This window comes from Egretta garzetta, unplaced genomic scaffold (assembly GCF_000687185.1).
Source record: "Egretta garzetta isolate BGI_Z169 unplaced genomic scaffold, ASM68718v1 scaffold233, whole genome shotgun sequence".
NCBI classification, from domain to species: Eukaryota; Metazoa; Chordata; class Aves; order Pelecaniformes; family Ardeidae; genus Egretta; species Egretta garzetta.
In genome coordinates this window covers 221,674-223,768 of record NW_009259194.1, presented here as the reverse complement: position 1 = coordinate 223,768, position 2,095 = coordinate 221,674, and the positions used below count along the sequence as shown (strand labels likewise).

The 2,095-nt window shown below is 54.7% G+C and overlaps 1 protein-coding gene across 1 annotated transcript in view; it reads right to left on the bottom strand.

Annotated features, from left to right (window-relative positions):
* Positions 1 to 182, bottom strand: part of R3HCC1 (R3H domain and coiled-coil containing 1) — a 14,604-nt gene extending 14,422 nt beyond the window's left edge. Inside the window, exon 1 of the mRNA XM_035891398.1 lies at positions 164 to 182. The gene's annotated coding sequence lies outside the window, so the exon portion shown is untranslated. The remainder of the gene's footprint in view (positions 1 to 163) is intronic.
* Between the last annotated feature and the right edge of the window lie 1,913 nt (positions 183 to 2,095).

The window sequence follows — 2,095 nt, the reverse complement described above, 5'->3', positions numbered from 1 at the left end:
AGGAGGACATGGAGCTGTTGGAGCGGGGCCAGGGGAGGGCTACTAAAATGCTCCGAGGGCTGGAGCCCCTCTGCTATGAGGCCAGGCTGGGAGAGTCCTGGCACCCACACCAGCCCTGGTGCCGCTGCTGGCCTTTACCTGCGAGCAGGGCTGAACCACAGACCTTTCTCTCCGCGGCAGACTCTCCAGCAGCAATTTTGGGCAATCCGCTGTGTCTCATGGTAACGGCGCTAAATGCCTCTGGGGTGCTGGCTGTTCATCATTGCAGCAGGAGCTACACAGGGGGAGGAAAAAAAAAAAGGAAAGAGGAAAAAACCCTGCAGAGCTCAAAGGAGCCTACAGCCCACGGCCAGAGCCTGAGCCCAGCGGGCCCCTGGGAGGACGGGACCACGCGTGCTGTGGCTGGAGAGAAACGGGGGGTTTATCTACACAGGGCTGAGGAATGGAGGGGGAGCTTCAAGAGTGGGTGAAGCACCGCAGCGCCTGGTGAGGCACCAAGACCTGTCCCGAGCAGGGCCCAGGGACAGCTCAGAGCCCCCATGCCGCAGCAGCCGCCTCTGTCCCCAGCCGGGCACCGTCCAGGTCCTCCCTCCCCAAACACACGCTTCCCCAGGTTGGGAGCAGAGTCCCGGCCATCCGGACCACTCACCTCCACGTCGCAGCAGCCCTGCCCCTTGTCTGAGCTCACTGCCAGCTACTGCCCCTTCTCTCACAGGAACAGCCTCCAATTTCCATTTAAATTAAGATTTTAATGCTCCTTTTCTCCTAGTCCCTGTGTACCCCAGCTTAGCGAGTGGCTTTGGACACTTGAGTTGTGCCTGGTGGGTCTGGGGTACTTCTCCCTAGTTAATGATTGCTCTTTTCACGTTAACCAGGCACCTAATGAGATAATGGTGGGATCCCGGTACCTCCATAGCAGCTGCCACAGCAGCAGAGGGACACTCAGAGCATCTTTATGTCAGTTTGTTCCCTTACTCCGCAATCCAGCCTGCACAGAATTGAATTTGAGCACCTATTTACTCATTTTATTCTTATCTAGACTACTCGGTGCTGACAGCTACGCTCACCCTGATGGCCTCAAAAAAAATCACCCATCTTCACAACCTGCCGGCAAGGGTGAGGCAACGCCGCTGCCCCCAGTTCACCCGTGGCAAAAGCAGAGCTCCAGAAAGCAAACTGGCTTACCCAGGATCACGGGGCAGGACCGCCGAGCCAGCCACCACACGCACGATTCCTGACCGACAGTCCCTGCTCCAGGATCAGCCCCAGGTGGGAATTCATTGCCCTCACCTCTGAAATACAGGCAGGGATGGAGCGGTACGCTGCACGGCTTTGGGATGGTCAGAGGAGGATGCTTCCCGGTGGAACTGCAAGAGGAGACCTGTGCAGGAAACCCAGAGCAGGAGAAAAAGAGACCCACTCCGAAGCGCGAGAAGATGCATGTTTGCCAAAGCAAGCCTGAGTGACGCCATTCTGGAGCTGTTGTCCGTTTCCCAGAATGACCACAGAAATGTCTGTCATGTGCAGAGGCCTGTTCCATAACCTGGAAATTTTTGATTTAAGCTCGTTGTCACCACTTTGTCTTTCCTGATGCTCTTGCCAGGACGGTATTGGCCATCCATGTGACCGGCCAGGCCCCAAGTCACAGTAAGAGGGATCCAGCTGGAAGGAGCTGGTGCACTGCACCCTTGGCAGAGGACAACCCCGTGCTTTGGAGCTGGGGACTGTTGCAGTGGTCCTCAACACAACTTAAATACAGACAATAACTGGACAAAAAAAAAAAAATAATCATATCACCCTCCGCATTGTCTTTCTTTTGCAGGTTCACCTGGCAAACCACTGATAACAGCAACACATTGAGCTACTTGCTTTTCCCCAGGCTCTTTACAACGTCATGGATTAAGCCCCAGAACCTTGCCACAAGATGAGCATCTGTAAACTCTTCAAAAACAGGGACGCCAGGATGGGATGGCTTCGAAAAGAAGCTGGGTATTCTGACTCCCTCTCGCCACCAAGCCAGGAGTCCCAAAGTAAAGCACAACCGTACTACATGTGCTACACCACCTGCTTTTAGTGTGGGGAATCATTTTTTATA